The 13,739-nt window shown below is 37.5% G+C and overlaps 1 long non-coding RNA gene across 2 annotated transcripts in view; it reads left to right on the top strand.

Moving 5' to 3' along the window:
- The window catches only part of LOC135219171 (uncharacterized), a 201,375-nt gene that overhangs the window by 48,624 nt on the left and 139,012 nt on the right, over positions 1-13,739 (top strand). For both annotated transcript variants that reach the window (XR_010315386.1, XR_010315385.1), the window contains exon 2: positions 2,306-2,409. This is a non-coding gene — a long non-coding RNA (uncharacterized LOC135219171). The remainder of the gene's footprint in view (positions 1-2,305; positions 2,410-13,739) is intronic.

Raw genomic sequence — 13,739 nt, 5'->3', positions numbered from 1 at the left:
TGCAGGACTATGCCAAAAAGTGGCCAGCCCATGGGCATCCCCCCTCCACTTGAGACAAATGTGAATGGGCAAAGAAAGTGATGGAATTCCTGGTACATCAAGTAAGACTAGATGGCATTAAGCCCTTACCAAAGAAAGTAAAGCAGACATTGACTTCCTAAAACCAACAACAATTAAAGCAGTACAAGAATTTCCAGTCTAATTAATTATTATCACAGATTTATCCCTAATATTGCTAAAATCATGAGTCTAATCTATGAATTCCTACAAGGAAAACAGGAAAAATTAAGTTGGTTAGAAGATCAAGATAATGCATTTCTTTCAGCAAAACAAGTAATAACCTCTTTAACCACATTAATGTTTCCTCTACCCCATATGTCCCTCACTTTGATGATGGATGAGAGTAACAAAGAGATGTGCGCTGTACTCGAGCAGGACACAGATGATGGTCATTGTCCACTGCCATTCTACAGCAAGAAGTTAACGACAGCAAAACAGAACTACTCTATCTGACAGGGAGCTCCTAGCATCTGTCACTTCCGCCACATGCTCGAGGGACAACAGTTTATCATACAAACAGAACATCAACTCTTGGTGCATGCCTTCATAAAGACAATAGATGTCACCTATGAGCAATAGCTGAACACTCCTGCACTATCAAGTACTTGAAGGGTTCAGCAAACACCATAACGGACGCACCATGATGAAACTGCGTCAACACTATCCAGCTCAGAATAGCATATCCTGAAATACCAGAGGCGCAAAGAGAATATTTGGACCTACAACCACTGGAACGACCTGTCAATCAACAATGGAGAGATGATCCTCGCCTGTGAAACGAGTACCAGATGCCCTCATGCCTACCTGCCAGAAGAAAAGCCTTCACTCTTGCCCACAACCTGTCCCACCAATCAGGCTGGTCAGCTGCCCAAGTTTTAGCAGAGCAGTACTTCTAGTGGGGAATGTAAAAGGACATAAACTAGATGAGAGAATGCATCCCATGATGTCAGACATAAAAAATCACAAGACATGTACAAAGTGGAATAGGAGAGTTTAACACAACACACCGCTGACTCGTCCACAGCCACATCGACATATTAGGACCCCTACCCTTCTCCAAGGGGTACAGATACCTGTTCACCATCATTGACAGAAATACCAGGTGGCCTGAAACAATACCGATATGGCAACAGGCGGTGATGAGTTGCATGAAAGCTCTCTTCGGATGGGTCAGCAGACATGGAGTCTCTCAGATCATCACGAGCAACAAGGGAGCAAATTTCCCGCCTGCCTTATGGAATGCCCTTGCAGACAGTTTTGGATCAAAGATTGCACACACAATGGCTTACAACCGGGAAGCGAATGGCATCGCTCACTGCCATATGTCAAAGTGGGAGCTGAAGAAAGATGTTACCCTAGGTCTTACTGGGCCTGAGAATGACACCATACTCAGTATTCAACACTTCTCCAGTAGAAGCCCTATAGGGCCAAGCACTAACATTCCCAGCAGATTTCGTTCAAAATCAAACAAGCCCAACATCCCAGTCTAGCACCCATAAAGCATTAGAACAGTTAATGCCAGCCTAGACGACTTACCACATGACCAGAAAAGTGTATGTCCTCAGTGAACTGCAGAACACTAAATATGCCTTCTTACAAGTAGATGCACACAGAGCCCCCTTCTCCCTAGCCTATGCGAGACCATACCGTATCATCCACAGACGACACAAAGCCTACCAGATGACAGTGCCCAGCAACATGGGTCTATCCATCGACCTTCTAAAGTCAGCATACCTCCTGGACACCAGTCTACAAACATAGGCCTCACAAAGGTTGGGGGGTATCCTGTATAGTCCCACGTGGACCCACATACCTGCATCTCACCTGACCAGCTAATCTCCTCACAACAAACATCTCTGGTCGCCAAACGCACATGTACATGAAACTACAAACGTCACACATCTTTTGTACATATATTTTCATTCATATTATAGTTATGCTAAATGTTTCATCATTGCCATATGCATTACAATATCAGTATTTCAGCCATCTGTACCATAGCTTCAATCGTGCCTTTTATATCGATTTATATGTATCTTTCCATCCGTCAACAAACGAGATTGTGTTGTGACCTCTGTTTTGGTTCGCCTTGTGTCAGGCACTACATTTCCGCTCGCAAGAGCTATTGGCCTGTCTTTGTTATCTGAATAAATTAGTACATTGGTAGATGCTGCCTCTTACTCACGCCTTTGTTACAACTCTGTCGCCATTGTTTTGTTCAATGATTATTTTTCTCTTATTATAGGGTCACATGACGACCTTGTGGATTCCGAACTCCGAAAAATCGATTCTTATCCGGAAGATGTTTGCATCCACGGTGACGGAAGCAACTTTAAAAGTGATTAAATCGTGAGTATTAAGAAAAAAAAAGATGTTATGAGAAATGTTCACTTTCAGACATTCCATACGCCCTATAATTTTATAATCTCCGGCTTCCTTTTTGTCCTTGTGATATGAATTTTCTTCGTTAAGCGTCAATTGATTAAGAAGCAATGAGGTGTAGCTGGAGGGGAAGTTAAGTAAGAACTTGTTATAATAACGCCTTCACTCGGGAAGTATATATACCATATGCGCCCAGAGATAAATTTTGAACCCCACAATTTAGTAATGCTAGCATTTCATTCTTGTTTACGTCTGTTTAGTGTTGGCATTATTTAATATTGTTTTTATTGTTACATTTTCATGATTGTTTATTGTATTTCAAAAATTCACTTGTCAAGTCTTTCACTTAACAACATCCTCATTTTTCCGATGACAGTTTATGAGGAGCAGTCAAATGCTTATAGTAGTTTATGAGTACAAACGCACTAATACGAAAAATATTAAAGAAAATAGTGCACTTGACTTGGTGGTGATTTCATAGCTTTATCAAGTATATTACGAAAGAGAGCCATACTCTCTCTATATGATTTAGCCGTAGTCCATTGGGTGAATGCCACGCTAGATGATGTTTTTATATCCATCTTAATAATAGCATAGCTGTAAGAAAATAATGCAGCCCAATGTAGGTCAGTGTTTACAGTGTGCGTGACTTTTTTTTTTTATCTTGTATTGAATGCAGCAATATTTTCGTATATTTTGTATTTAATAAAATGCTTATAAACGCATTTCTTATTTTTTTCAAATGTGTGAACACATTTCACCGTCTTTTATCATTGTTTCACCACATTCAACAAACTTTTTTTCTTCGTGTTTTATCAGATGTGTCAACATTTTATCATTGATGTTATCCAATGAGTCAACATATAATAATTTTTTTATTTCCACTTTATCTTCTGTGAAGTGTGTCAGTAAATTCATCATTGTCATTTATCGAAAATGTCTACATGTCATTGCTCCATGTTTCCTTGTCTTTTATCAAATGGGTCAACTTAGTGTAACATGGGGTAATTTAGTTGAGGTGGACTGATGGTGAGGGCCTGTAATGTATACATGATTTTTAAGATTTTGCTCTTGGTAATATTCCGCGCATCTTAGTGACAGTTAGGACGAATAAGGAATTTCCGGCCATGTTGAGGGTGAAAATGAGCTTTATATACTAATTAAGACCTATTGTTCTTTTAGCCCTAAATTGGTTTATGTGGATCCAAATATTACCTAAAATGCATGAGAAAAGCACGAGCAAAGTACGTAGTTTTTCGCATTTTATTAGATAATAAAATACGGATACATTCACTTTACTAATTACTGTCAGATTAAAATTAAAGCCTGCTTTGTCTAACTTTGCGAGTTCACCTCTGACCATATTTGTTTGTTTATTTATCTTTTTCTATCTCACGTTGATTCCGCCAGCGCTCTTTTTCTTCAGTAGTCATGAGCTCTTAAAAGAAAGTTTATCGTTTATCATTTTTCTTTTCTCTTTATAGGGATGATGTTTATGATGGCCTTCTAAATTTTGGTAAAAACAGTTATTATTAGGATTTTCATTTATGAAATAACTATTAGTAACGTTGTATCCATCGGTATTTCTAAGTTGCTCAAGTCCTTTTCCTCATGACTGCCGTTAACAAGTAATATGAGTAAGGCATCTTTATCAACTAATGCCATTTGTGTATTTACCAATACAAAATACTTACACCTTCTGGTGGGCGTCTTGGTAATACTTGTGACAGGGACATCAAATCCAATATTATGTAATGACATTTGCATTATATATATCTATATATATATATATATATATATATATATATATATGATACAAATATATATAAATATCTATATATCATATCTATACTATCATATATATATATATATATCATATATACACACATATGTATACATATGTATATATATACATATGTATATATAGAGCATGTTGCGCAATACATATAGTGGAACAATCACCAGATGGGCAGCATTCCAAATGGCGTCTGGGTAATCTGACGAGTGACTAGATCAAAATAATCGTCATTAGACTGAAAACCGAAGGCACGTAGGACCTCGTAATTCAAACACTCAATGCATTTCAGCTGTTCACAAGCAATATTTGAATTGAGGAAAATATTTTTTTACCAAGGGTTCTTACGAACTATGCATACTATATATTTGAAAAGTAATTTTGTTTTAGCAATTAGTAAAAGACTTCTGTTGTACTTCGCTACGTTTCATTTGAAATGGAAGGCATTTTGTCATTGGAAAGTTGTGATAAACAAACAGCACAGCAAAGCGAATGTCACCAACGACTCCAGATATACTGGAAACAAAAGCTGGCACTCATGATACATAAACATGATCGGTAGTCTGAATAGACAGACAGACAGACATGCCCATACAGATATACATAAACATTAAATCCATTTTACGAGGGGTTGAATAGAACATTAGCAAATTGCCTTATGTATTCAGCGATTTAATCCCACGAATCGTATACTATATATACTCGGCGGCATAAGAGAGACATATGTCCTCCATTTTTTTTATTTGCCCATAAGTTAATTTCATTATAAATTCTCCTATGAATAATCCAAGTTGTATCATATTTCAAAAAAGAATTTTATGAGCGACGACAGAAATATTCAGGCGACCAGCTCCTCTTTCCATTATATATTTCCTCGATGTCTCCAGACCATTTGCAGAGTGCAGCCTTAGTCGGAGTTGCCGTATTTTCCATTTTATTTATTTCTTTTCACTCTGTCTACTACTTTTGGATTATCAGCGCCGAAGAAGTGCCGTAGTTACGGGGTAGCGAAAAGGAGATAGAGTACAATTAACAAGATTGTGTTCCGCAAATATGTCATTATCACCGGCGATTATTATATGAATTATTTGGTTGTTCCAATCTTCTCCGTAGCAGTGTTAAATCATTCTCGCCGCCTATACCATGTAATTCGGTCTTTCCCATTTGAATATTCCTTTTAGGTGGCTTTCTACTAGAACTACATCATGTTTTAATATTTATCAATGAATTTTGAAAAATAAGCTCTTAGATTAGTTATATAATCTTCCCTCTTTTAGATCAACGCATTCCGAAACATCAGCTTATGTTTTGCTTTGTGTGTGTGCGTTTTTTTTGTTTTTTTTTTTTTGTATGGTGATTTTACGTTGCATGGAACCAGTGGTTATTCAGCAACGGGACCAACGGCTTGACGTGACTTCCGAACCACGTCGAGAGTGAACTTCTATCACCAGAAATACACATCTCTCACTCCTCAGTGGAATGGCCGAGAATCGAACCCGCGACTACCGAGTTGGGACGCCGACACCTTACCAACCACGACATTGAGGCGCTTAAATTTTGTGGTTTTGTAATCTGTGAAAGAAAACTGTTGAGATGGCTGTCTGTCTGTCTGTCCGCACTTTTTCTGTCCGACCTTAGATCTTAAAAACTACTGTGGCTAGAGGGCTGCAAATTGGTATGTTGATTATCCATCCTCCGTTTATCAAAAATACCAAATTGAAGACATTTAGCCTTAGTAGAATTTATTTTATTTAAGGTTAAAGTTAGCCATGATCGCTATAGGACAGTCCATCTCTGGGCCTTGGCTGAAAGTGTCATGGGCCGCTTCTCACACAGCATTATACACAGTACAGAAAACTCAATTGCGCCGACGTTTGTACTTGTTTTATGTTTCTAATGCCGGGGATTACTGAACGTGCATTCATGATGATGTGCTCATGTTCATCAAGACATACATGCATACGTTATCGAATCTCTCTTGGGTAGTCACCACCATGTTTCCTTCATCTGCTTTGTGTTTATAATATATTGATGAAGCTGCTAGTCACAGGAATATGTCTTCAGAGAGAATCGGGAGCATATGTGACCTACTGTCTTGAAGCTGTATAGCTTCAGTCTTGCTGATAGTTTATTTATTTATGAAATAATAGAGATGAAAGTGAAAAAGTCTACAATTTAGTACTTTATAGGTATTAGCGGCAGATCGAAAGGGATGAATCTTGAAGAGTCATAGCGATTGTGATTTTTTTTAACATTTATTAAGCGCGAGAACCTTTCAACTGAAAATGCACCTAACAGGACTCAAACGCTGATAACTGGCGTCATTGTAATTGTGCGAAGAACATGTTGATATCAATTATTACACTGGAGCAATATTCGTTAAAGATTCCTCTTATACCAAAAGATTTCACCACCGTAGAGTTTAGTGCCTTCTGTGCGCCTCATACGCCTGTAGGCATTACTTAAGGTTCTTTGCAGCGTGCCTTCGGCCCCTAGCTGCAACCCCTTTTTGTTCCTTTTACCGTACCTCCTTTCATATTCTATTTCTTCCATCTTCCCACCCCCTCCCAGCGGTTGATTCATAGTGCAAAATTTTACTGTCAATTTCCGTTTCAGCGCTGAATGATCTCACTGGTTCCAATGCTTGATCTTTGGCCTAAAATCTATATTCAATTCAGTTATTTAGATTTTACGCTTAAAACCCCACCATATTATTATTTATTTATGAATGGTTTAATGAATTTACATTCCAAAAAGATCCATAAAGTCGTAAATTTTTCGCCTTATCACACATTTACTCTTAGTTTCTTCATGATTTTCAACAAATTTGTAATTATTAATCTCAGGTACATTCAAACGTTATTCCAGTAGTTTTTTTTTTTTCTCCTAAACTGGTGATTCAGGAGAACGAACCACTACTCACTTCCTTGAGAATCCACCACCATCAACGCCAGTGAAGGAGATCCTTGTTACATAGCTGCTATTACTTAGGAGATCAAACTTAGTTTTTGAAACTTGTTCGCCGCCGGGAGCTGATTAGCCTGAATAAAAGATCAAGAGAGTTCTCGTGGTTTTAACTGTGATGCTACAAAATACTGAATCTTTCATCTCGCGACTTCATACATGATTGTTCGCTTTTCGTTTTCTTTGACATTTCGTAAACTTTGCACGTCAATGTTTGAAGTTTGCCGTTAGGGAGCTGCCAACGATTTCTCATTTTTAATGAGGTCCTGGGGATAATCAGTTTTTGTTCTCGTCTGTTTACGTTATTTTATTATTATTATTATTATTATTATTATTATTATTATTATTATTATTATTATTATTATTATTATTATTATTAAATTCTTTATTTAGTTAAATGTTTTTATTATATTTATTTTTATTATTATTATTATTATTTATTATTATTGTTTTTTATTATTTTTATTATTATTATTATTTATTATTATTTATTATTATTATTATTATTATTATTATTATTATTAGATGCATTTCCTTTTGTCTTCGATTTATTTCCTTTTTTCGAAGACAGTTTCTACATGTCTTCAAGTTTTTTCCTACATTATTATTGCTCTGTAATCTAACGCTCTTATGTTACTCCAACCAATAAGAGAAAAAGATATTTCCATACTCATTATTATTGTTGGGAGTGCAAGTAATTCGTATGAACACTTGCCAAATCCCTCTCCCTACGTGAACTGCAAAATTAATCATATAATACCAATTTACCATGATTTTATTTTACGGCTTGTGTAAGATCTAGTCCTTGCTTGTTTTCTTAATTGTGGTTAATTTTGGGAGATACGGTGCGACGAAATTTATGTTTGCTGTTAGTAAATGACAGGATAATTGAATTGTATATAGAGTTTAGGCCAAAGGCCAAGCACTGGGACCTATGAGGTTCTTCAACACTGGAACGGAAATTAACAGCAAAAGGTTTGAAAGGTGTAAAGGTGCGTCCACACGGTCGAACAATATCCGACGGACGACCATTGTTACCAATTAACAATTGTCTGCCGGTCTCTGCCTTGTGAGCAGAGTAAAAACTGTGGTTTACAACCTCATCTGGTACCACTGCTTGTTGCTAGATTTACGTCCATCGTTTCAACGCTTATGACGTCATCCTGCTTCGCCAATGATATGGTAACATTGTTTGTCCGTCGGACATTGTTCGACCGTGTGGACGCACCTTAACAGGAGGAAAACGTCGCAGTTGCACTATGAATCAGTTGTTAGGAGAAAGTGGAAAGTAAGATGGAAGAAAGAGAATATGAAAGAAGGTACAGTATAAGGAACGAAAGGGGTCGCAATAGGGACCGAAGGCACACCGCAAAGAACCTTAAGTTATGCATAGGTGCACTGACGTCACTACCCCCCAAAAGAATGGCGCTGACATCCTCTTGAGTCCGCTGTTGTCGAGCCGAGTGGATGACACTCACCCGTTTTGTAAAAGTGTTGGAAGGTGAATGTCACTGTTAAAGTGTGGGAAGGTGAAAGTCACGGCCCTTCGTATCCCGTCCTTATAAGAAGTTTTTTTTTAGGATTTTTAACAAGTTTTCATCGCAGTTATCTTTACGAAACAAAAGCGATAGATAGCCCCGTGATTATTAGACTCATCAGTGTGGTAGTTCAAGTCCATTTCTTTCTTCTTTCTGTTTTATTATTATCTGTCAGGTTTTAACATCATCTTAAATCAAAGTCTCATCGTCTTATAAACTGGAAATCATGTTTTGGATATATTGTTGGCAGTATTTTTTAAATTGTACTTATTCCTTATGTCTGCTTTTTGTATCTATCGTCAACATGCAGTAAAGCCAGCCTATGAGAAATGATAGTCAGCTAAACGGTGTGGTTAAAGTATTTTATATAATGACAATAATCTATGCAGTGCTCTTGGCACCGGGCATAGTGCGCCTCCTGCAATCATAAAGATGGAAGCGACTCTATGGAGAATAGTCTGCCTGGAATAATGGCTGACAGATAATAAACCTTAACTATAAGTGTTGGTAGAATCGCTTAACACTTGAGGTGCGAAAGTGAGATTATTCTCTGGGTCGTGAGATTGGTCTGTATACAGTCTAAAAGAACAAACTTTTGGAATAAAGGGTACACTTTGACGGCATCTGGGACAAAAATAGTGAAAGGAATGCCTTTGTAGATTATAAATCCCTTCTGCAAGAGCCATTATTTTTTGCCTACCGCAGCAGCTTTGGTCCACTGACTACCTTGCCATTTATTTTGCATAGATGACGTCATAATATTACAACAGAAGTTGCCCTTAATTACCTTTACCGTATACTTTTCCACCCAATAATATAGTTTGACAATTTTTTATGTCCTTAAAGAAATAAAATACTACCATTATTTTTTAATGTTTACAGCTCATGTAAAAATCTATCGAGTTTTTAAAAATGTCTGGAATTTTTCTAAAATGATAAGAACGAATTTTAGGAATATCTCTATAATGATATTGGTAAGTTTACGAAACATTTAGTGTCCCAGGATTTCAAGGGTATTCTATCTCTATTTAGGTGACCAGAGTGGTTGCTCAGACGATTCATCAGAAAATGTATGTACATAGAATTTTAGCAGTGTGTAATTTATTTAGAACGGTCTTAGGGGACGTAATGTAGGCTGAACTAGCTTTAAGAATAAGAATAAAACTTTAGCATGCAGCAAGGCCTTTGCAAAAGATGGTAGCCTATGTAGAGTATAGTCATGCAAATTCAAGATAACATGCCTTGTGCAAAGGCTGAAGACCGAACCAGAACAAGGGAACTGGCATCATGGTACCTCAGGGAACTGTCTGTTTTGACCATGCTCAGAGAGTTTAGCCTCGCTTACCACACTGTTATTCCCTGTGAACCAGGTATTGTGGTTGTGGGGAGCTGCATATGTATGTCTGTTGGAACATCCTCACCAATGTGCCCTGTTATCTTAGGGTTACATGAGTTGAGAGAAAGGTTTGGTCACTGATCACGTGTGTGGATGTCCGGCAGTGAAATCGCTTTTGCTCTTTGTCTCTGCTGGTCGTTAGCGTCCTTTCTTTATATGCGTCATATATATTTCCGGAATACATGTTCCAAATTGAATTTGCCCACTACATGGTTTTATTGTTCAGCGAAACGATTTTTGTTTACTATGAAATATTTGAAGGAATGACTGTTTTATCTCTGTTACGAGTAAATCGAATTTATGTTGTCTTATTTAAATCAATTAAAAGACCACACACTCAATCTCTGTGTTCCGAAAAATATCTGTTGGTAAGTTAGATCTAGGACGTCATTCAAACTATAAAAATTTCTGGTTGTATATAAATTATCATATCTAGAGAGAAACAGGGGACACAAACAAGACACGTATAAATATACAGTGGATGTGAACTATCAAACGACTTGTAAAAATAATAGGATTAGAGAAACATAAAGTAGCTCATTTATTTTGACAGATATTATAAAGAGTGATAATTGAATTATCGTTTATAAAGGCGGAAGAGACAGTACCGTCGACGTTGATTATACTTCCCAAGTAAATATTTTGTTTATTTGGTACCTGTTGGGTCACTTAGATAATAAATAATGCTCTCCACTCTCATCATATTTTTCCAAAAAAATGGCCAGCATAATTTTCTTTAAATAAAAAAAAAAAATATTTTAAAAGGTTTTTGCTTTTCTCGTGGTTCTCTCTGAAACAGTTTGCCTTTCTATTGCTTCACTATGAAACTGTTTTCCTTTCTCGTGTTTCACTCTGAAACTGATTTCCTTTCTCGTGCTTCACTCTGAAACTGTTTGCCTTTCAATTGCTTCACTTTGAAGCTGTTATTGGACAATTAAACCTTAATTTTATGAATTGATTTACAAAAGGAATGTGAGAGAAACCTCCTTCTAAACTTTCCCAGACTGACCAACATTCTGCTCGCTAAAGGTAAATTCTCGGATCGCAACCTGTTGCATAGTATCATGACTTAGTACCTAGAAATGTTGCACAAATTACATACCTTTGAAGTGACCCAGTAAGTGACAACAGTCTCTTGGGGTCATTAACACGCGACTTGTGCTGCGCTAACCGGTCCATTTTAAACATAACAGACGCTGCTGAATGGTATGGCAATTGTTTTTATCCGTGTAAAGGGCAGTCATTTTAGATTTCAGGAGGCTAAGTGTCTTATATTTTATGTTTCTGGAAATTTATGATATTTAGCCAATGACGTTTTAGCTAGAAGCATTGGGTCGTGTGAATTACTTATCTACAGCTGTGTAAATGGTGGTATTCACATTCATATAAGTGCAGAAGGTTCATTGTCGACTCGTGTAATATGATATATGTCTGAAGTGTTTCAGAATAAATGAATTATCTGCGCCTTACTTTTATAAGTGAAAATTTGAGTTATCAATATTCCGTCTTCGTGTTACCTATTTTCAGTGTTATGAAAAGATCATTCTTCTCAAAATATCGCGATGATATGAGGTAGATTAATAGGTTTGTCCTTTTATAGATATAGTTATTCCATCCTTATGTTTTAGGTCACCTTTTGTTACATAAGTATGCATGGCTGAAGTTACCCCCTGGCTTTAAAAAAAAAAAATGTTCTCCTTAATTTTGTTAACCTTTTCACTCTGTTATCTTGAGTGATACGAAATTGTATCCATTGCTTGTTTTAATACTTATGATCCCTTGAAATGAGATTTGTTGAAATAATGTTTACTTCAGCACAGCCTAAAGGATATCTGTTGTAAATAACACTGCGTAACTTGAATAATTTTTTGAAGGTCTTTACAGAACCTTTTTTTTATTGGATTAAAACGCTTTTGATTATGACAAATTTCACCCAGAAATTTTATCTAGAAGGAAAAGAATGATCAAGATTTGTTCTGAATTGTTTTAGTGAAGCATTTTTCCCCCCCAAAATGTACAGTCTGTCTTAATGGATAGCAAGGGCCTTCAATTTAGTCTGTGTGTGTGTGTGTGTGTGTGTGTGTGTGTGTGTGTGTGTGTGTGTGTGTGTAAGGTGACGCTGTATAGGTGGCATACTGAGAACTCGTGATTAAGCTATAAATTGCCTCAGTAGCGCACCATTTTTATGACGATCAACAACCTATAATAGTAGTGACAGACACCAATGATGGTCTCACCAACACTGGGTCAATAACATTCAGCGACTCCCTAATATGTCAGATAGCTGTAGAAGCCGTTATATAATTTCAGAGAAAGAGTGACTGTTGAATACCCTATTGCAGATAAAAACTTGTCTAGGGCTTTTTGTAAAGGAAGAATTGACCGTATATATGTTACAGTAAGACACTGAAACCAGGGATTTCACGAAGTAACTGAACTTTTCAGGGGAATTTATGAAACCACCAATTCACTTAGGGATATTTGATCCCCGAGGGGCCATAGTAGATTCACATCAGCCGTGCATTTGGTGTCTAGGCCAGTCCCTTACGACGCTTCTGATTGGCTGTTGATACGCCAATGACAGGGCTGGAAACTCTCAGTCACTCTCGAGAGTTCACATAAGGAGGATGTATGTTCCACCTCTCCTGAGGAATACTTTTGAAAGACGTTTCCCTCAGGAGAGGTAGAACATACATCCTGCCCATGTGAACTCTCTCGAGAGGCTGAGAGTTTCCAGCTCTGTGATTGGCTTATCAACAGCCAATCAGGAGGATCATAAGGGACTGGCCTAGACTTCTTCAAATGCACGGTTGATGTGAATCTACTATAGTAACAGCCCCCAGGGATCAAATGTTCCTAGGAGAACTGGTTATTTCACGAATTCCCAGAAAATGTAAATCCCTGGTTTCACAATCTTACTGCAACATACATATATCCTTAATCATCGCGATGTTTGGTGACTGAACATTAAGATGGCCTTTATATTCTTGATCCACCATCCTTAGTCTTTAGTCAAGTGTAAAGGCGCCATCAGCTGATTGTTTGAGGTACTCCGGATTCATCTTGTGATGGCCATTGAAAAAGACAATGCTCTCTTCCGTTTAGGTTGCCGTGTCATTGAGAAGCACCCGGCCTTCAATTCTGATACTTACACCAACAAAGGTCAATTGTATCAAATTCATTTTGTTCTCAGAATTAAGGAAATCGAATATACTGTATACCTAACTCGCAGTAAATGATGACGTTCTTATTGGTGTTTCCCCATGTTTCATTTTTATTAGTTTTCTGTAAAAGAAAACTATTGAGAGGGCTATTTGTCTGTCCGTCCGCGCTTTTTCTGTCTGCCCTCAGATCTTCAAAACTACTGAGGCTAGAAGGTTGCAGATTGGTTTGTTGATCGGCCACCCTCCAATCATCAAACATACCAAATTGCAGCCCTCTAGCCTCTGTAGTTTTTTTTTCATCTAAGGTTAAAGTTAGCCATGATTGTGCGTCTGCCACGGCTATAGGTTCTAACAACACTGTCCACCAACGGGGCACGGCTGAAAGTTTCATGGCATGCGGCTGAGGGTTTCTAAGCCATGGCTGAGAGTTTCATACAGCA

The sequence above is a fragment of the Macrobrachium nipponense genome, chromosome 1 (assembly GCF_015104395.2).
Source record: "Macrobrachium nipponense isolate FS-2020 chromosome 1, ASM1510439v2, whole genome shotgun sequence".
Taxonomy (NCBI): Eukaryota; Metazoa; Arthropoda; class Malacostraca; order Decapoda; family Palaemonidae; genus Macrobrachium; species Macrobrachium nipponense.
The sequence above is the reverse complement of the archived record's forward strand: the minus strand, read 5'-3'. Positions and strand labels throughout refer to the sequence as shown.